General features: G+C 38.6%; 1 protein-coding gene and 1 pseudogene across 3 annotated transcripts in view; one reads left to right on the plus strand and one right to left on the minus strand.

The window, feature by feature from the left end:
- GRID2 (glutamate ionotropic receptor delta type subunit 2) overlaps nt 1-22,853 on the minus strand; it is a 1,729,520-nt gene that overhangs the window by 457,483 nt on the left and 1,249,184 nt on the right. The window lies entirely within an intron of this gene.
- LOC148777820 (chromobox protein homolog 3-like) lies at nt 8,886-20,428 on the plus strand (annotated as a pseudogene).

Raw genomic sequence — 22,853 nt, forward strand, 5'->3', positions numbered from 1 at the left:
CTGTTCACAGACGCTTTACTGTCTGAGCCACTAGGAGCTGTGCATATATTGATTACTTTATTTCTCAAAACTACCAAATGATGAAGGTATCATTATTACTCCATTATAAAGGAAATGCTGATTTTATACATCTTTTTGAAGGATTACTTAAGGGTTGAGATTCCTTAATTTCTGTTCATACCCAAGCATCTCTCTGAGATTCACTTCAAACTATTCTGTTTGATTATAAAAACTCCTTCCAATAATAAGCCATAAAAATGGGTTAAGTTCACATAGATCCAAACTGAATTTGTTTCTACAGTGGGTCATAGCCCTTGCAGCAGAGCAAGATTGACAGGAAAATTGTTAAATAAAATCTAGAATTTCATTCAGGTTTAAGTGTGAGACTTACTTAACAACTTCTCTGGTTCGTTGTTTGAAATGTTTTTAGCTTAACTTTGCTTCAGAGGTTGTTTTTGTCTGGTAGTGTTGTTTTTGTTTTAAACAATGAGGCCAGAGACTAACAAAGATAATGCACATAAAATTTCATACCATCTATTTGGCTGAGCATTTTCTAAGTAAAAATCATAAAAGTGGGCCCTGCAGCACATGAGATTTACAGAAAGTCGCATTGCTGATGGCAAAACAAGATGCATTATCTTCCATGGTCTGACCGTCTAGAGAATATTTAGAAGGGATTAAAAAAAAAAAGACCAATTCAATTTCCTTTCAATTACAGTATATCGATTTCCTATAGTGTTTTCTGGTGATTGCCTAAAGTCATTTTAAAACCTTAAAATGCTTAATGCTTTAATTATTTCCTTCATTGAAGCTTTAGCAATAATAACCTTGCAGCTTTCTGTTCAAATCAATGTAATATCTGTGTTTAACAAACTGGCTGATGTATGTGCATGAGCACAGTAGCATGCTCCTAACATTATGTACTGTTAGGAAATGACCAGGTTTTAGACATTTACTCTTTCCCCTCAATGTTTCCACTTTTCGTTTTTCCATGGGCTTTAAAGGGTGACATATGACTTGGACTTTGCATCACCATTTTTCAGGCAGTGTTTCAATGTCAAAAAGAGCTGAATGGTTCAACTTCAATTTTACACTCACTAGTTTGTAGGCTTTAATAACAGGAATTAAGAGAGCTCTTAATTGAACACCAAACAATCCTACATGTATTACATAGTATTCATAGAGAACAAGCCCAGACAGGTTATAACACCATAGCTTCAGCTTCAGGACACAAAATATCCACAGCACTGGGGAACTTGCACTCCCAAAAACTACATTTTCTTTACTTTCTCAACCTTCAAAGGAAAAGAGGGAACAACAAAAGCTGGGCAAAGTAGCTGAAAGCTAGCCATTTAGAAATGCACAGCATTATTTGGTAGGTATTATTTCTGTAATGGGATAGAAAGTGTAAGAAAAAAATACACATGGCAGGTTGACTCAGATACATGTTTTATAGAGTTAAATTGGATTTTTTTCCCTTTGACATGCATGGAAATTCAGTGTGCCAGTAATCCTTCCAATGATACTTTTCTTTATGGTATTTCCACCTGTAAAAGAGGTTCGATTTGTTAGACTTGCTCACTGGGGGATGATTACTTCCTCCTAAGATTTTATTCCTACAGCTTGGTCATTACCATGAAGTAAGAGTCGTTCTTTAGATTACATGGAATAGCCTTAGCACTTGAGTTTCCTTCAGGAGCAAATGAAAAGTCAGAAAAACAAATTACCTGTTTCCGCAGCTTATATCTCCCTGCCCGCTGCTGAAGACAAAAACTTCTGGACTATGTAACAATGTACATGTACAACAAACACTTATTAACTGATTTCCATAAATTAAGAATATAAACATGGAATATGTATATTAAATATATACATGAATTTATTTGCATATTTATATAAATATATATAAAATATAGTTCAAAAGTGTTTATGGCCGTGTTATAACCAGTTTCAGTCATCAACTGGTATCTGACTGGTTTAATGATCTATATCTCTATCCACTCAGTTGTGACCAACTCTTTGTGATCCCATGGACTGTTTCCAACCAGACGCCTTTGTCCATGGAATTCTCTAGGGAAGAATACTGAAGTGGGTTGCCATTTCCTTCTCCAGGGATCTTCCCAACTTAGGGATTGCACCTCCTGCATGGCAGGCAGATTCTTTACCGTCTGAGCCACCAGGGAAGATGGTTTAATGATACTCTGCCATTATTATATGTTTTCCCTTCTTTTATAATTCTGTGTAAAATTACTGTTACATAATATTTAGAGAAAATATTGCATAGCAGTTAAGATCAGGAACTCCGGAACCAGACTAAGGACCTGCTCGGATACTTGCCCAGTGTGGCCACTGGGGTCTGTTCCCTCTCAACGGGAAGAATAAAAATGATTTCCTCATAACTGACTTAACATATGTTAAACATTTAGAAATGTTCTTGGCACATAAAGACTAGAGAATTGTTCATTATTATTATTCCTATGTAATCAGCATGTTTTTATGCCTCTCCCAGCCTTATCATCTGGATTCACTCACTTGTTTCAGTGATGAAACATACCTCAAAAGTGTTCTCAACTTTGGCTGCACATTAGAATGACCTGAAAGCTTTATACAATACTGATATCCTGCCTAACCCCAGAACAATTAAATCCTAATTTCCACTACTCTAAAACTTGATCTAACACCCAGGGAATGTAGTCCCATAAAATGGTTACTTAACCTTATTGACTAAAGACATCCTTTTTATTGGCTTCCTTTGCAAAAGTTAACTAGGGCCACTTTCCCCAATAAACAGGATCTTTTATTTTTCTTGTTTTAAATAGTTTAGGAGACAATAAACTCTGAACCTGAATAACGCTTACATTGTCTGCTGTTGTAGTCCTAGTCCTTATCATAGCTTTGGTGTGTTGGTACATGATTGGTCCTAATAGAGATCTGATAAATGAAATGCATATATTACAATTCCTGCTGTCCTCTCTATTATTCTACCTTTTGGGCTTTCCATTTTGACATGAATAAAAACCAAAATATCCCCAATCTGATACTATGTTCAACTATATAATATTGTATCTCTGACAATTTTTGTGATTCTTCAGGACAATTGCTCCATACTAAAATTCAATTAGCTCTCTTTTTCTTTCTGATCAGAATTTTCTTCCAAATAACATTTTGGCACTTATTGATTATGATCTGATAAAAGGGGTTGGATTTCTTCTCTTTCATTCCATGCTACCTTGAAATGTTTTAAAGGGGATCTTCATTTTAAAACCACATTAGAAGTGTCAATCTTTCCTATGTCCACATCTTAATGATCTGCAGGTGCCCGATGCCTTCTAAAATAGTGTTTTGTATGTAAAATGATTATTTTTATAGAACTTGCATGATTTAATGTAAAGTTATTGCACTTTAGATCTTTGTTCCCAAACAACCTAAAACCTCATGCCCAGATGTATCCTTATGTTCTATTCTCTCCTTAGTATCTGTTTAGATATCTCAAAGGCACCTCAAATATCATAAGAGTAGGCTCATAATTCACCTTTACCAGTTCCACTAGCCAGCAACCAAGAAGTCAGTCTTATCATCTCTCACACTTTATCCTTTTCCAGTCTGCCAATTTCAAGTCCTTAAAAAACAAAACAAAACTTTCAAAGCCATTTCAATTCATCTCTTTGCCACCATCCTAGTCCAAGTTAATTTTATAGCTTCTCTTTACAATCTTTACACTGCAAACATAAACATACATTTAGATATGATGTCCTCCCCTATGATCTTTCTGTAGTTTTTTATTTTTCTCAAGAAAAAGACTAAACTTCTAATGTGACCAATCAAGACCTCTGTGATTTGTCATATTTTAGAGCCACAGTCTCAGGTCATGTCACATTCTCTCTCATTCTTTGGACTCCAGTCACTAGTCTTACTTCAAATTCCTTGAGTTAGACATAATCCTCCTGCTTTAAGGATTAAACACTTGAGAAGTTAAAAAAAATCCCAATGCCAAAGCCATATGCCATGTTAAATAAATCAGAAAGTGTTGAAAGTGTTAGTCACTCAGTCATGTCCGACTCTTTGAGACCCCATGGACTGTAGCCCGCCAGGCTCCTCTGTCCATGGGGATTCTTAAGGCAAGAATACTGGAGTTGGCTGCCATGCTCTCCTCCTTCCTGACCCAGGGATTGAATCTGGGTCTCCCACATTGCAGGCAGATTCTCTAACATCCAAGCCACCAGGGAAGCCCCAAATCAAAAATTCAGGTATCAGTATTTTTCAAAAATTTCTAAGATGATTCCAAAGTTTAGGCAAATTTGGTAATCAATGGTTTTAAACATACAGTCTTACTTGATTGGAAGAATCTTAGAAACCTGCCATTCTTCAGTGAATTACTGAATTCACTCTTACTCATCCTATAGACCTCAATGCAAACATCTACAGCCTGGGGTAAACCTTCCCTGACAATCTGATCTGCCCCAGGCTAGCTCATGTCCTTTCAATATAGCTTCAAGTTCCTCTATTTATAGTAATACCATAACTAAAATTTTAATCTGTATTTTATATGATTAACATTTATTGTGCCAATTATCTGCAAGCTTCTATGGAGTCAGGAAGATTGATGTTTTGTATCATTTGTTTTATTAAATACATAACTCCTGGCACAAAGTGGGGCTTCAATTTTTATTGAGTACTAAACAAATTTAGATGATTTTTAAATGAGAAACTTATCTCGCTGATTGTTTCTTAAATGATGTCTTAAATGAGGATAGTAATGATATGGCCAAGACACTGTGCTGTCAGCTAATAGCTGAGCTTTTTTTTGTTTGTTTTAATTTGGAAGGAAGATTCACAACTCTCATACTTCCTGGGTACAAATGGGTGAACTCTGCATGAAGATGATGGAATGCTTCTCAAGAGCCTTCAATATGAGGAATTATGATCTTACCTAACTCTGTAGAGAATAAGTTGTCATATTAGAGCTATAATTAGAACAACTATATAAAAACAATAGCAATAATAAAAATAGTACGTAGCCTATGAAAGGTGCTTCTTATATTCCAGGCCTCATTTTAAGGCATGTACTTATTCCACCTCAATAGCAAGAGATCCACTGTATACCCAGGAAATATAAACTGTTGAAACTTTGGAGAATGAAACATCACCCATCTAGCAGAAAGCCCTTCTGAGAACAGAGAAGGCTCTTTAGAAATCCAGCCCCTGGCTAAAAACCTATATATGATTTTTTAAAACCTGACCATAGGCAATTACAAAGTCAAGAACTCAGGCCTTCTGGCCCGCCATACTTTTATTTGTATCTGCATTGTTAGCCTAGGAGCCTCTATTCAGAGGCCTCACTATTGGAACTCTGGGCTCTGAGAACATCCTATTCACAGAAGGGGGTAACCTTGAATATATGTTATTTCATTATCAAATAACACTCAGTCCTTGTCCATTCCTAGCACTTCCTTTCTTCCTTCCTCTCCATTCCCCACTCAGGTCCATGAAACCGATCCTCTTGATTGGGATTCCTCCAGCAGTGACACAATGCCCCCATCCCAACTGTGCCGTTACACTGACTGTCTCTCAGTGTCATCCTATAGACAAAAGTCAAACATTTGGGAAGCAACGACTTTTTTTTAATAGACTAGCTTTTCCTTTGGCAGGGTTTCTGAAACCCAGGTTTGATACTTGGGTCACTAAGATCCCCTGAAGAAGGGAATGGAAACCCACTCCAGTATTCTTTCCTGGAGAATCCTATGGGCAGAGGAGCCTGGTGGGCTTCAGTCCACGGGGTGGCAAAGAGTCAGACACGATTGAGCAAATAACACTATAATTTCCTATGGCAGCAGTGAGTAAAGCCTTAATTCCTACTTGCATTTCGACTTGCTGTCTTAATCAACTACACCCACACTCTGGCAGGGCAGCTCTCCCAGCTCAGTCTTGACATCTCTCAAGATGTTACTCTTTATAACAGTAGTTCATGTCTACTGATACTTCCTATGAAGCAAGCATTGTCCCAAGTCTTGGATACCACTTAATTTGCTTTTCTGCTGTAATCTTATGTAGCCACTATAATTATCCTAATTTTAATAGATGAGAAACTTGAGATTAGAGAGCTTAAATGACCAGGTCACTCACCTAACAAGTTAAATAGTGAGGATTTAAACTCAGGCAGTTTAGCCCCAGAAAACACTAGGTCTTTTTGACCTCAAGTAGCAAGATACTTCTCAGAAAATAATGCAGCAAGGGGGCTTAAAAACAGTCCTCGTGGATTTTGAGTGCTCATTTCCCCAGTTTAGCTCTATTTGTGTTGTGGAGTCCTTGAGAAACTAAAATTTCCTTCTAACTTTTTTTTTTTTTTTGGTCTCAACTGTTTACTCTGGGTTTCTGTCACACAGGGTTTCCAGGTAGTTCTAGTGGTAAAGAATCTGCCTGACAATGCAGGAGATGGACAAGACATGGATGGGTTCGATCAGTGGGTTGGAAAGATCCCCTGGAGAAGGGCTTCGCAACCCACTCCATTATTCTTGCCTGGAGAAGTCTATGGAAAGAGGAGCCTGACAGGCTATTGTCCATAGGATTGCAAAGAGTCAGATACAACTGTAGTGACTTAGCATACACATGGATTTATAGCTAAAGTATATGGACATTGTTTTAGGTTGTATGAATACATTCTATAGCTAGGTCAATGTAGGAAAAGAAAGATATTTTTGAAAGGAGGGCAAATAGTAAAGAACATTGGATTGGGTGTTAGAAGGTTTTACTCCAAATAAGAATCATACTTTTTGAATCTTAGTATTTTCATCTGAAAGTGAAATGGCTTGTTACTGTAAATGAATTCCAAACTCATTTCTCAAAACTCACAACTTGTTAGTGATTGGATCTACTTTGCGGATAGATTTTTTGGTCATATGAGCAAATCAATTTAAAAAACATTTAAAACCAAGTAAGGATTATTGTTATTGACAAAGGGGAAACTCATGGAATCATTTACATCCCCCTATTAAACTGAAAGCCTCACAAAGGCAAAGTTCTTAGCCAGGTTTATTTGTTGATGCAAATTAAGCACCCGTATGGTTCACACAAAACAAATATTTGTTGAATGCATGAATGGGTCTTATTTTTCTCAAAGAATAAATTAAATTTCAGTGCCTCAAGGATTTTGCAGCACTCAAATTTTATCTCAAGTTGAGGAATAGATCAGCTAATCTCATAAAATCCTGTCTAGCTTTGTGATTCTACAATTGTTTAATATGACTGGATATATATGAAGTGTCATTCCTGTGATGGACAAGATAGGATTTCTCATTCAAAATTTCCAAAATAACTCTGACTATAAGCAGTACAATCAGCCCTTTCAATCAGTTTATCTGATGCTAATGCTGACATGACACTTTTGTCCAGGTCACCGTGTAATTCTTCCTCTCCAGCTCCCACTTAATCAGATCTGTGCTTATGTGCAAAATGAGGGTGGAGTGCCTGAATTTCCTGAGTAGCTGTGAATCATCAAATGATTGACTATGCCTCTAAGCATTCTTAACTAGCTTTGAATAAAATTTTTATTTCATTGTAAAATATTACAAACATTCAAGCAATTGAAACTTCCATAAATCAGGCATGTTTTAAAATGCTAGTATACTTCAAAAAAGAGTTGATACTACTTTATGGATTTATGTGTTTTTCTAATTGCTCTTTTCCAAATAGGATTCCCCCCATATACTTCCACTGGCAATTATTACCTATAATTGCATATACACTATAAGCATGAGAAAATGCAGGGGTATTTGGAAAAGGTTAGGATTAACTAATCACAATAATCTGCAAGAGATTTTAGCAATGGACAATCTAGTGGACTCTAATACAACACTGTACATAGTCTAAACACATTATTCGCTGTCACTCAACATTTATAATCAAGAAGATGCTTATTTATTAAAAACTTGCTGTGCTGGTATTATGAGATACAAGGAAATATATAACACATCATCTTTGAATATATGTACATGTGTAAGGAATTTTTTTTTCTTTCCCCAATACCTTCCTTTATATTATAAAGCTTTAAAAAATAGAGAGAGAAAAAGATGGTGGAGGAATAGGTGAACATGGAGTATATCTCTCTCCACCGATACACCAGGAATACACCTTCAGACACAGATGGGCATGGAGAAAACCATCTGAGAGGGGAGAGGAGTACCTGACCAGTGGAAAAGACTATATAAACCACACAAAACTTGGTAGGATGGATGAACTAGGGGGAAAAACAGGAATGTTAGTAGAATTGGACCTGCCTTCAGCGGAACTGAAGCAGGTGTCTGATCCCCACATCAGGGCAATTGTCTAAGTCAGTGGAGAAATATTTAAGGCTGAGAGTGAAACAGGTGATCTGTGGCAGCCTAAATGGAATGAGAATCAGACAGTCCTGGCTGAAGCCACACATACCCCGGACAGGGATGCAGGTTCCCTGGAAGACACAGCAGCTGGGAGCTGGAGTTTAGGGATTGTGGGGCAACCCCACGGCAAGGGTTGCTGTTGATTGTGGAGAGACCAATCAAGGGGATGTGAGGGAGGAGACTGTGGTGGGAAATGCCTGTGGAGGAAAGCCAGGCAGCCATGGAAGGTGATACTACCGAGTCATGAGTAGGGGATGGAGCCATCATCACAGCCTCTCTCTCCTCACCTGCCAGCATTAGCAGCTGAACAGTCGAGAGGCTGGCCCATCAAATGTCTGACACACTGAACTACAGAGTAGGATCCTTCCCAGGGTGACCCGTTAAGTGCCTGATGTGTCGATCTATAGAGTAGGTCCCCAGCCAGGGAGGCCCTCTATGTGTCTGACTCACTGAACAACAGAAAAGGACCCCAGGCAAGGGAGCCCTCTAAGTGCCTGAATGGGCGGAGCTATGGAGAAAGACTGGGCAAAGAGGCCTTCAGATCACCAGCTACAAGAGGCTCGAAAAAAGACTCTGATAGGGCCACAACTCCTGCTGTGGTTACATGTTATATGTCCCTGCACAATTAGTGCTACCAGGGTATCCGTAAGACAAGAAGCTGTGTCACCTTCACACTCAACTCTCACTAGGGCAGAGCTGCCACAGGAAAAAAATGTCTTGCATGTATGCATACAGGGTTACTTCAATCGTGTCCACCTCTGTGACCCTGTAGACTGTGGCCTGCCAAGCTTCTCTGTCAGGAGAGTTCTCTAGGCAAGAATCAGTTCAGTTCAGTTCAATTGCTCAGTTATGTCTGACTCTTTGCAACCCCATGGACTGCATTACACCAGGCTTCCCTATTCATCACCAATTCCTGGAGCTTATTCAAACTCATGTCCACAGAGTAAGTGATGTCATCCAACCATCTCATCCTCTGCCGTCTCCTTCTCCTCCCACCTTCAATCTTTCCTAGCATCAGGGTCTTTTCAAGTGAGTAAGTTCTTTGCATCAGATGGTCAAAGTCTCGGTTTCAGCTTCAGCATCAGCCCTTCCAATGAATATTCAGGACTGATTTTCTTTAGGATGGACTGGTTGGATCTCTTTGCAGTCCAAGGGATTCTCAAGAGTCTCCTTCAACAGCACAGTTCAAAAGCATCAATTCTTCGGTGCTCAGCATTCTTCGTAGTCCAACTCTCACATCCATACATGACTATTGGAAAAAACCATAGCTTTGAATAGACCGATCTTTGTATATAAAGTAATGTCTCTGCTTTTTAATAAGCTGTCTAGGTTGGTCACAGCTTTTCTTCCAAGGAGCAAATGTCTTTTAATTTCATGGCTGCATCACCATCTGCAGTGATTTTGGAGCCCCCCAAATAAAGTCTGTCACTGTTTCCATTGTTTCTTCATCTATTTGCCATGAAGAGATGGGACCAGAATGCATGATCTCAGCTTTCTGAATGTTGAGGTTTAAGCCAACTTTTTCATTCTCCTCTTTCACTTTCATCAATAGGCTCTTTAGTTCTTCTTCACTTTCTGCCATAAGGGTGGTGTCATCTGAATATCTGAGGTTATTTATAAAACTCCCAGCAATCTTGATTCCAGCTATGGTTCATCCAGTCCAGCATTTCTTATTATGTACTCTGCATATAAGTTAAACAAGCAGGGTGACAATATACAGCCTTGACGTACTCCTTTTCCTATTTGGAACCAGTCTGCTGTTCCATGTCCAGTTCTAACTGTTGCTTCTTGACCTGCATACTAATTCCTCAGGAGGCAAATCAGGTGGTCCTATATTCCCATCTCTTGAATTTTTCACAGTTTGTTGTAATCCACACAGTCAAAGGCTTTGGCATGGTCAATAAACCAGAAGTAGATGTTTTTCTGGAACTCTCTTGCTTTTTTTATGATCCAGCATATGTTGGCAATTTGATCTCTGGTGCCTCTGCCTTTTCTAAATCCAGCTTGAACATCTGAAAGTTCATAGTCTATGTATTGCTGAAGCCGGCTTGGAGAATTTTGAGTATTACTTTACTAGCATGTGAGATGAGTCCAATTGTGTGGTAGTCTGAGCATTCTTTGGCATTGCCTTTCTTTTGAATTGGAATGAAAACTGACTGTTTCCAGTCCTGTGGCCACTGCTGAGTTTTCCAAATTTGCTAGTATATTGAGTGCAGCACTTTAAAAGCATTGCCTTTTAGGATTTAAAATAGCTCAGCTGGAATTCAGGCAAGAATACTGGAGGGTATTGGCCAATACTGGTTGCCATACCCTTCTAGAGCACTATATGTCCTGCTGCCCTAGCCAGAAACTCCCCTGATTATGTGGTGCTGCCAGAACCCCTGAGACCCAAGCAGTTGCACCACCTCCACACCTGGCCCTCACAGGGACAGACCCAAGTCCTCCAGGGCAGCCTCAGGAGCAAACCCCAGAGGACAACCCACATGCAGAGGTGGAAATGAAACCACAATCAAAACCCAGGGGCAGTGTGGCTAAGGAAAGACACAAAAGCTTCCCACCAGCCATAAAAAATGCAGATTAAATCAACAAGGCAGACTGTGTGTCTGTGGAAAATATAAAAGGAAACTGAGATCTCCCACAAAATAAAACACAGTCTGCTAGCTGTGGACATTGGAGGCAAGAACACACAGAAGTAGGACCAGTTTAGAATCTGAGCTACATCCACAGCGGGTCCGGAGACCAGCACAGTGTTGGAGGGCATACCAGGGAGGTGAGGTACTTTATTTTTGTTGTACTATTTTGATTTTGCTTATGGGTATATATGTATATGTGTATATTAGTCACACTTTTTATTATTGCTATAAACCTCTGCCTCTACGTTGGACTTTTGCAGTTCTGTGGAGCTTTCCTTTTTTTCTTTCCTCTTTTTTATAATTTTACTTTTTGATTTTTTAAAACCTAGTATATTTTTTTCTACATTTACTCCTGTCTATGCTTTTCCTACTGTTCTTCTCCCTTTGAAGTTAATCTTTAATGAATATAAATCATCTTCATCTATCTCTATTTAACTTTGCATGTCTATTCTTTATTTCATTTCGTCTCAACATATTTGTTAGTTTTGCTTTCATTGCTTTATTCCTCACTAGGCACCTTCCGTTAGTTTTGTTTTCCAGTTTGTGCTTTAGTTAGTTTTGTTCTTAACTGGTAATATAATTTTTGATTCCCTCTGTTCCCACTTCAATCTACTGTACTTAATATTTGTTGGACTGTTTTGACTTTGCTTATGGGTACGTATGTACATGTGTTTATACTATTATTTTAATTATTATTTGACTGATTTTGTAACTTCCAAATGTCTGTGATTCCTATTTGGTTTCTCATTTTTGGGTATTTGTTTTAATCTCATTTAATGTCATAACAAATCATTTGTGGAAACTGTTCCTGACAAGAATTCAAGCCCAGAGCCTTCGGAATGGGAGCACTGACCCAAGACTCTAGACCCTAGACTACCAGAGAACTAACCCTCAGTTCAGTTCAGTTCAATTCAGTCACTCAATCTTGTCCTACTCTTTGCGATTCCATGAATCGCAGCACACCAGGCCTCCCTGTCCATCACCAACTCCCAGAGTTCACTCAGACTCATGTCCATCGAGTCAGTGATGCCATCCAGCCATCTCATGCTCTGTCGTCCCTTTCTCCTCCTGCCCCCAATCCCGCCCAGCATCAGGGTCTTTTCCAATGAGTCAACTGCTCGCATGAGGTGGTCAAAGTATTGGAGTTTCAGCCTCAGCATCAGTCCTTCCAATGAACACCCAAGACTGATCTCCTTTAGGATGGACTGGTTGGATTTCCTTGCAGTCCAAGGGACTCTCAAGAGTCTTCTCTAATACCACAGTTCAAAGGCATCAATTCTTCGGCAATCAGCTTTCTTCACAGTCCAACTCTCACATCCATACATGACCACTGGAAAAGCCATAGCCTGGACTAGACAGACCTTTGTTGGCAAAGTAATGTCTCTGCTTTTTAATATGCTATCTAGGTTTGTCATAACTTTCCTTCCAAGGAGTAAGCATCTTTTAATTTCATGACTGCAATCAGCATCCGCAGTGATTTTGGAGCCCAGAAAAATAAAGTCTGACACTGTTTCCACTGTTTTCCCATCTATTTGCCATGAAGTGATGGGACCAGATGCCATGATCTTAGTTTTCTGAATGTTGAGCTTTAAGCTAATTTTTTCACTCTCCTCTTTCACTTTCATCAAGAGGCTTTTGAGTTCCTCTTCACTCTCTGCAATAAGGGTGACCCTAGTGAATATCAAATAGTGAGAACTCATACAAAGGAAACCACTTGAATACAAGACCTGGCATCACCCAACCACCAGAGACCTGGCATCACCCAACCACCAGTAGCACCTTGTACACCTCATCTAAACAAACAAAACAAAAATACAAACCTAATTATCAGCAGACAGGATTACTACCCCAGTCTTGCCCATCAGAGGAAAAACAAACAAACAACAAACTCAGCACAAATCTCTCCTTATGAGAAGCTTTCACAAACCACTGGACCAAGCTTAGGAGGGCAGAAACTAAAAGGAATAAAAAAAATTCAACCTTGAAGCCTAGGAAAATGAGACCTGAAACACAATAAGTTTAAAAAAAAAAGAAAATGCAAAGAAATACTACACAAATGAAGTAACAAACCAGAAACACAGAAGTCCAAATAAATCAAGAGGACATAGGCAAACTACCTGAAAAAGAATTCAGAATAATGATAGTAAAGATGATCAAAAACCTTGAAAACATAATGGAGAAAATGCAAGAATCAATCAACAAAGACCTAGAAGAATTAAAGAATAAACATACAGAGACAAACAACATTATTACTGAAATTAAAATACCCTAGAAGAAATCAATAGCAGAATATCAGAAGCAGAAAAACGAATCAGTGAGCTGGAAGATAAAATGGTGGAAATAACTTCTGAAGAGCAGAATAAAGTAAAAAGAATGGAAAGAACTGAGGACAGTCTCAGAGACCTCTAGGACAATATGAAACACACCAACATTCAAATTATAGGGGTCCCAGAAGAAGAAGAGAAAAAAAAGGGGTATGAGAAAAATTTTGAAGAGATTATAGTTGAAAATTTCCCCAACATGAAAAAGGAAATAGTCAATCAAGTCCAAGAGGCATAACGAGTCCCATAGAAGATAAACCCAAGGAGAAACATGTCAAGACACACACTAATCAAACTAACAAAGATTAAACACAAAGAAAAAAATTTAAAAGCAGCAAAGGAAAAGCAACAAGTAACATACAAGGGAACAAACATACAAGGGAAACCCCATACATTTAATAGCTGATCTTTCAACAGAAACTCTGCATGCCAGAAGGAAATGGCAGGATATATTTCAAGTACTGAAAGGGAAAAATCTACAATCAAGATTATAGTACCCAGCAAAGATCTCATTCAAAATTGATGGAGAAATAAAAAGCTTTTCAGACAAGCAAAATTAAGAGAATTCAGTACCACCAAATCAGCTAAACAGCAAATATTAAACGAAATTATTTAGTCAAGAAATATAAGAGAAGAAGAAAAGATCTACAAAATCAACCCAAACAAGAAAATGGCAATAGGAACATATATATCAATAATTACTTTAAATGTAATTGGATTAAATGCTCCAACTAAAAGATACAGACTGGCTGAATGGATAAAAAAACAAAAACAAAAACAAGATCCATATATGCTGTCTGCAAGTAAACCCACTTCAGACACATATAGACTGAAAGTGAAAGGATGGAAAAATATATTCATGCAAATGGGAAGCAAAAGAAAGCTGAAGTAGCAATCCTCATATCAGACAAAATAGACCTTAAAATAAAGATTACAAGAGATAAGGAAGGACACTACGTAATAATCAAGGGATCAATCCAAGAGAAAGGCAAAACAATTGTAAATATCTATGCACCCAATATAGGAACACCTCAATACATAAGACAAACACTAACAGACATAAAAGGAGAACTCTAGAGTAACACAATGATAGTAGGAGACTTTAACCCCCCACTCACATCAATCGACAGATCATCAAAACAGAAAATTAATAAGGAAACACAAATCTAAAATGATACTTTAGCTGATATGGATCTCATTGATATCTTCAGGACATTCAATCCAAATGCAGAATACACCTTCTTTTCAAGTGCACATGGAACATTCTCCAGGACAGACTACATCTTGGGTCACAAATCAAATCTCAGTAAATTTAAGAAAATTAAAATCGTATCAAGCATCTTCTCTGACCACAATGCCATGAGACTAGATATCAATTACAAGAAAAAAATAAACTGTAAGAAACACAAACACATGGAGATTAAACAACACGTTTCTTAATAACCAACAGGTTACTGAAGAAATCAAAAGGGAAATCAAAAAAATTTCTTGAAAACATGACATCTCAAAACCTATGGGATGCAGCAAAAGCAGTGCTAAGAGGGAAGTTAATAACAATACAATTCTACCTCAAGGAACAAGAAAAGCATTGAATAGACAACCTAACTTTACACCCAGAATAACTGGAAAAAGAAAAGCAAAAACCCAAAATTAGTAGAAGGAAAGAAATCATAAAGATCAGAGCAGAAATAAATGAAAAAGAAATGAAAGAAACAATAGTAAAGATTAATGAAACTAAAAGTTGGTTCTTTGAGAAAATAAAATTGGCAAACCTTTAGCCAGACTCATCAAGAAAAAAAGAGAGAAGAATCTAATCAACAAAATGAGAAATGGAAAAGGAGAGGTTACAGTAGACAGTGCAGAAATACAAAGGATTACAAGAGACTATTATGAACCACTATATGGCAATAAAATGGATATTGTGGAAGAAATGGACAGATTCTTAGGAAAGTTCAATCTTCCAAGACTGAACCAGGAAGAAATAGAAATTATGAACAACTGAATTGCAAACACTGAAATTGAAGCTGTGATCAAAAATCTCCCAAAACACAAAACCCCAGGGCTAGATAGCTTCACAGGAGAATTCTGTCAAACATTTAGAGAGGAGCTAATGCCTATCCTTTTAAAACTCTCAAAAATTGCAGAGGAAGGAACACTTCCAAATTCATTCTACGAGGCCACTATCCCCCTAATACCAAAACCAGAAAAAAAACAACAACACACAAAAAAGAAAACCACAGGCCAATATCACTGATGAACATAGATACAAAAGTCCTCAACAAAATTTTACTAAACAGAATTCAGCAACACATCAGAAAGCTCATACACCATGATCAAGTTGGGTTTATTCCTGGAATGCAAGGATTCTTCAGTATACACAAATCAATCAATGTGATGCACCATATTAACAAACTGAAAGATAAAAAACATGATTATCTCAATAGATGCAGAAAAAGCCTTTGACAAAATTCAGCACCCATTTATGATGAAAACTCTTCAAAAAATGGGCATAGAAGGAACCTACCTCAACATAGTAAAGGCCATATATGATAAGAGTACACCATTATTCTCAATGGTGAAAAACTGAAAGCATTCCCCCAAAGATCAGGAACAAGACAAGGGTGTCCACTTTCCCCACTATTATTCAACATAGATCTGGAAGTCCTAGCTACAGCAATCAGAGAAGAAAAAGAAATAAAGAACCCAGATCAGAAAAGATGAAGTAAGCTCTGACTGTTTGCAGATGACATGAAACTGTACATAGAAAGACCTAAAGATAGTATCACAAAGTTGCTAGAGGTAATCAGTGAATTTAGCAAAGTTTCAGGATTCAAAATCAGTACACAGAAATCAGTTGCATTTCGATATACTACAATGAATAATAAGAAAGAGAAATTAAGGATTCAATCCCAATCACCATTGCAACAAAAAGAATTAAATCTCTAGGAATAAACCTATTCTAAAGGAGATCAATCCTGGATGTTCATTGGAGGGACTGATGCTAAAGCTGAAACTCCAATACTTTGGCCACTTCATGCGACGAGTTGACTCACTGGAAAAGACTCTGATGCTGGGAAAGGTTGGGGGCGGGAGGAGAAGGGGACGACAGAGAATGAGATGGCTGGATGGCATCACCGACTCTGTGGACATGAGTTTGAGTGTACTCCGGGAGTTGGTGATGGACAGGGAGGCCTGGCGGCGTGCTGTGATTCATGGGGTCGCGGAGAGTCGGACACGACTGAGCGACTGAACTGAACTGAACTGAACTGAAGGAGACAAAAGAACTGTACCCAGAAAATTATAAGACAGTAATGAAAGAAATCAAAGACGATATAAACATTCCATGTTCCTGGGTAGAAAGAATCAATGCTGTGAAAATGACTGTATTATCATGTGCAATGTACAGATTCAATGCGATCTCTTTCAAATTCCAATAACATTTTTCAGAGAACTAGAACAAAAAATTTCATAATTCATATGGAAACGAAAAAGACTCTGAATAGCCAAAGTAGTCTTGAGAAAGAAAAATGGAATTGGAGGAATCAACCTTCCTGACTTTAGATTATACTACAAAGCTATAGTCATCAAGACAGTATGGTACTGCCACAAAAATAGAAATATAGACCAATGGAACAAGATAGAAAGTCCAGAAATAATCCCATGCACCTATGGGAATCGTATTTTTGACAAAGGAGACAATATACAATGGGGCAAAGACAGCCTCTTTAATAAATGGTGCTGGGAGAACTTGATGGCTACATGTAAAAGAATGAAATTAGAACACTTACTAACACTGTACACAAAGATAAACTCAAAATGGATTAAAGACCTAGATGTAAGACCAGAAACTATAAAATTCTTAGAGGAAAACATAGGCAGAACACTTGATGACATAAAGCAAGATTCTCTATGACACATGTCCTAGAGTAATGGAAAGATAAACAAAAAAGGAGATCAATCCTGGGTGTTCATTGGAAGGAATGATGCTAAAGCTGAAACTCCAATACTTTGGCCACCTCATGCGATGAGCTGACTCACTGGAAAAGACTCTGATGCTGGGAGGGATTGGGGGTGGGAGAAGAAGGGGACAACAGAGAATGAGATGGCTGGATGGCATCACCGACTCAATGGACATGAGTTTGAGTGAACTCCGGGAGTTGGTGATGGACAGGGAGGCCTGGCGTGCTGTGATTCATGGGGTCTCAAAGATTTGGACATGACTGAGTGACTGAACTGAACTGAACCGAAACAAATGGGACCTGATTAAACTTAAAAGCTTTTGCACAGCAAAGGAAACTATAAGCAAGGTGAAAAGACAACCCTCAGAATGGGAGAAAATAATAGCATGAAACAACTGACAAAGGATTAATTTCCAAAATATACAAGCAACTCATACAACTCAATGCCAGAAAAACAAACAACCCAATCAAAAAGTGGGGAAAAGACCTAAACAGACATTTCTCCAGAGAAGACACACAGATGGCTAACAAACACATGAAAAGATGCTCAACATCGCTCATTATTAGAGAAATACAATGAGATTGACCTCACACTGGTCAGAATGGCCATCATCAAAAAGGCCATCTACATTTGCAGGCCATCTACAAACAATAAATGCTGGAGAGGGTGTGGAGAAAAGGGAATACTCTTGCACTGTTAGTGGGAATGTAAATCGATACAACCACCAGGAAAGATGGTATGGAGATTCCTTAAAAAACTAGGAATAAAACCACCATGTGGCACAGCAATCCCACTCCTAGGCATATACCCTGAGGAAACCAAAATTGAAAAGACATATATATCCCGTTGTTCATTGCAGAACTATTTACAATAGGTAGAACATGGAGGCAAACTAGATGTTCACCAATAAATGAATGGATAAAGAAGTAGTGGTACATATACCCAATGGAATATTACTCAGCCATAAAATGGAACACATTTGAGTCAGTTCTAATGAGGTGGATGAACCTAGAACCTATTACACAGAGTCAAGTAAGTAAGAAAGAGAAAGATAAATTTCATATTCTAACCCACAGTTGGGGGTGGGAGGAGAAGGGGACGACTGAAAATGAGATGGCTGGATGGCATCACCGACTCTGTGGACATGAGTTTGAGTGTACTCCGGGAGTAGGTGATGGACAGGGAGGCCTGGCGTGCTGTGATTCATGGGGTCGCGGAGAGTCGGACACGACTGAGTGACTGAACTGAACTGAACTGAACTGAGCCCACATATACGGAATCTAGAAAAATGGTATTGAAGAATTTATTTGCAGGGCAGCAATGGAGAAACAGAAATAGAGTATAGACCTATGGACATGGGAGAGGGAAAAAAACCAAACACTATGATGTGCTGTGGTATATAAAAGTAAGATATATTTAAATGTAAAAAAGAAAATGTTCCCTACTGTAATTCATATAGACACTTCTACATGCATTTTCATCTTTGTAGTGACTGAAACACTTTCAAAATTGTCTATGCTTTGCAAAATAAGGCAAATTAGACCATGATTTGTTTTCTGTAACTGCCATAATAAATTACCACAATTTCAGCAGTTTAAACAGCATAAATTTATTCTCTCACAGTTTTAGAGAATAGATCTGAAATCAAGATGTTGTCAGGGCGCTGTTTTCTCCAAAATGTCTAGATGAGAATCTTTCTTTGCCTTTTCCAGTTTCTGGTGGTTCCGGGCAGTCCTCAGCTTGTGGCTGAGAAATTCTAATCTCTGCTTCTAAGGTCTTTACATGGCCACTCCGTCTTTGTCCTTTTCTGTCTTAAATCTCCCACCATCTTTCGAAGGATATTTATGGTCTGCCTGGATAATCCACGGTGACTTCATTTTGAAGTCCTTACATTAGTTATTTGTGCAAAAGCCTTTCTCCCAAATAAGCTCACATTCACAGGTTTCAGGGGTTAGTTCATGGACATATTTTTTTTTTTGCAGGGGTATAGGGGATGAGATGGCTGGATGGCATCACTGACTCGATGGACATGAGTTTGAGTGAACTCCGGGAGTTGGTGATGGACAGGGAGGCCTGGTGTGCTGTGATTCATGGGGTCACAAAGAGTTGGACACGACTGAGTGACTGAACTGAAGTGAACTGAGGGGATGATCATTCAGTTCAGTACAGATCATAGTTCATAAATCCTCATTTTAGTATCAAGTGTTTGCTGTTGTTGTTATTGCTTAGTTTTGGAGATTCTTGACTGATTGCTTTAAATTTCCTCAAGTTAGAATCAAGAAAGCACTTACCAAATAATGATGAGTTTGCTCTTGCCACATGTCTCAAACAACATTCCTGTAGCATTTATTATCTGGGCTAATTAATCTAGTTTTTAGTCACTGACCTGCTTATTTCCCCCAGCAGAATCATCTTTTTTACTTATAATACCTACAGCACTTTTGTATTACTAACATACAATATATAGCCAATAAATGGCTTTAATCCAAATATTTGTTTCTTTATCCTCAATACATTGCACTTGGTTTAATAAATGTATGGGCAAAGCAAGAGAAACCTCCACTGAGGAGACTTTGGTCATGGCCCTCTCCCACAATGTTCCCTCTCCCTGCCCTCAGGGGATCACTAGGCACCATACCTATAATGCCAAAAAAAAAAAAAAAAAAAGAGAGAGAGAAAGAAGCAGAACAAACAGGGTAAAAAATTCAAAGAGGCAGAACCTGAAGAATTTGTAATAGAAAAAGAACTAGACTGACATGTAGTAAATGGGAAGGTGAATCTCTTTCTGAAATGGAAGAGATTAACAGATGCAGACAATACTTAGAGCTGGAAGAAAATTTAGATTGTTCAGAGTTAATTGAAGCATTTTTTCATTCTCAGAAAGTTGGTAAAGAAGTACAAAAAGAAAATATCTGATCGTGAACCTGGTGATAGGAAATCATAGAAGAAAAGAGATCCTGCTTGAGCAAGAAGTTTTACCAGCGGTCTTGATCCAGAATAAACAATTGGTGCCACAAACAGCAGTGGAGAATTTAATGGTTTTCAAGAAATGGAAAAATTCAGATGAGGCGGAATTGGTGCCAGCAAAAGAGGCGAATACGAATTGTAATCGCTTTTCTTTGAAGACAGACTGACTTAGCATTTTGTCCAGGAGATAAAGAAATAACTACATTCTAAAGCAAATCTTGGAATGTGAAATCAAGTGGGCCTTAGAAAGCATCACTACGAACAAAGCTAGTGGAAATGATGGAATTCCAGTTGAGCTATTTCAAATCTTGAAAGATGATGCTATGAAAGTGCTGCACTCAATATGCCAGCAAATTTGGAAAACTCAGCAGTGGCCACAGGACTGGAAAAGGTCAGTCTTCATTCCAATCCCAAAGAAAGGCAATCCAAAGAATGCTCAAACTACTGCACAATTGCACTCATCTCACACGCTAGTAAAGTCATGCTTAAAATTCTCCAAGCCAGGCTTCAGCAACATGTGAACCGTGAACTCCTAGATGTTCAAGCAGGTTTTAGAAAAGGAAGAGGCACCAAGATCAAATTGCCAACATCCACTGGATCATGGTGAAAGCAAGAGAGTTCTAGAAAAACATCTATTTCTGCTTCATTGACTACGCCAAAGCTGTTGACTGTGTGGATCACAATAAACTGGAAAATTCTGAAAGAGATGGGAATACCAGACCACCTGACCTGCCTCTTGAGAAACCTGTATGCAGGTCAGGAAGCAACAGTCAGAACTGTACATGGAACAACAGACTGGTTCCAAATAGGAAAAGGAGTACGTCAAGGCTGTATATTGTCACCTTGCTTATTTAACTGATATGCAGAGAACATCATGAGGAACGCTGGGCTGGAAGAAGCACAAGCTGGAATCAAGATTGCTGGGAGAAATATCAATAACCTCAGATATGCAGATGACATCACCCTTATGGCAGAAAGTGAAGAGGAACTCAAAAGCCTCTTGATGAAAGTGAAAGAGGAGAGTGAAAAGGTTGGCTTGAAGCTCAACATTCAGAAAACAAAGATCATGGCATCTGGTCCCATCACTTCATGGCAAATAGATGGAAAAACAGTGGAGACAGTGTCAGACTTTATTTTTGGGGGCTCCAAAATCACTGCAGATGTTGATTGCAGCCATGAAATTAAAAGACGCTTACTCCTTGGAAGGAAAGTTATGACCAACCTAGATAGTATATTAAAAAGCAGAGACATTACTTTGCCAACCAAGGTCAGTCTAGTCAAGGCTATGCTTTTTCCAGTGGTCATGTATGGATGTGAGAGTTGGACTGTGAAGAAGGCTGATCGCCGAGGAATTGATGCTTTTGAACTGTGGTGCTGGAGAAGAATCTTGAGAATCCCTTGTACTGCAAGGAGATCCAACCAGTCCATTCTAAAGGAGATCAATCCTGGGTGTTCATTGGAAGGACTGATGCTAAAGCTGAAACTGCAATACTTTGGCCACCTCATGCGATGAGTTGACTCACTGGAAAAGACTCTGATGCTGGGAAAGATTGGGGGCGGGAGGAGAAGGGGATGACAGAGAATGAGATGGCTGGATGGCATCACTGACTCTGTGGACATGAGTCGAGTGAACTCCGGGAGTTGGTGATGGACAGGGAGGCCTGGCGTGCTGTGATTCATGGGGTCGCAGAGAGTCGGACACGACTGAGCGACTGAACTGAACTGAACTGAACTGAAAGAAAATCAAGTTTGATATACTCATTTTGAAGTAGTATTGCGGAAGTTGTTGGGTTTTTGTTTATTTTTGCATCTGTAGCACTTGTTACTTTATACAAATAAAACATTTTTATAGTTGCTTCCTTTAGCAGAAATGAACATTTGATACCATGGTATATTATTTCTTCTGCATTAGGGAAGAACTTTTCTAAATGTTGGGGAAATTTTTCGCAGTCATTACTCAATCAGGATTTACAATTTGCATTTACTCATATATGCCTAACCTGGAGAAGGGCATGACAACCCACTTCAGTATTCTTGCCTGGAGAATCCCATGGACAGAGGAGCCTGGTGGGCTACAGTCCATAGGTCACAAAGAGTCAGACACAACTGAAGCAACTGAGCACGTATATGCCTAAGGGCCATTCTGGGCTTTTCATATGTGTATACATAAGTACATATATAAATAGTTTTGGGGTTTTGTTGTTGTTTAAACATGTCTGTTGTTGTTTAGTCACTAAGTCATGTCCCATTCTTTTGTGACCTCATGGACTGTAGACCTCCAGGCTCCTCTGTCCATGGGATTTCCCAGGCAAGAATACTGGAGTGGGTTGCCATTTTCTTCTCCAGGAGATCTTCCCAACTTGAGATCCAACTCATGTCTCCTGCATTGGAAGGCAAATTCTTTACCTCTGAGCTCCTAGGAAGCCCTTAAATATGTTTACTAAAACAAGAACAGCCATTCACAACCATGGATAAGCCCATATTTCTGGGATTCCATCATTTTGAGCAATATAAGAAGTCACTTCAAGTTAAGGAGAAAATTTTTTGAAGTCTTAATCTTTTCTGTTAAATAATTTTATAGTTAATTAGACAAGGTA

The sequence above is a fragment of the Moschus berezovskii genome, chromosome 5 (genome assembly GCF_049115385.1).
Source record: "Moschus berezovskii isolate FMDL1 chromosome 5, NW_MosBer_1.0, whole genome shotgun sequence".
NCBI lineage: Eukaryota > Metazoa > Chordata > Mammalia > Artiodactyla > Moschidae > Moschus > Moschus berezovskii.